Source organism: Bison bison, unplaced genomic scaffold (assembly GCF_000754665.1).
Source record: "Bison bison bison isolate TAMUID 2011002044 unplaced genomic scaffold, Bison_UMD1.0 scf7180017859307, whole genome shotgun sequence".
NCBI classification, from domain to species: Eukaryota; Metazoa; Chordata; class Mammalia; order Artiodactyla; family Bovidae; genus Bison; species Bison bison.
The window spans coordinates 11,447-11,780 of NW_011489879.1; positions in this window are offsets into that span (position 1 = coordinate 11,447).

Here is a 334-nt window from a genome sequence, read left to right on the forward strand (position 1 = left end):
CCTCACGGATCACGGACCACTTCCCCCCGCCCCTACGGATCTACTTCCGGGCATCAAAGCACTTCCGGTGACTAGAAAGCGCTTCCATTTGGTTTGGAATACGAGGCCCTCGAGAGATATCAGAGCCCTCCAAAAGACTGCAAGGTGCTTTAGGGACCCCACAGAGGCGCCCCTGAGCTGGCCTGGTGGCCTAGAAGTCCATTTGGCCGATGGAGTGAAGGAGAGCAGGGCCGAGCCCAGTGTGCTGGAGAAGGGTGGGGGAAGGGCACAGATCGTCCTGCCCACCAGCCCTGGCCACCGGAAGCACTCCCCCCAAGCTGGGCTCCACCTTTCT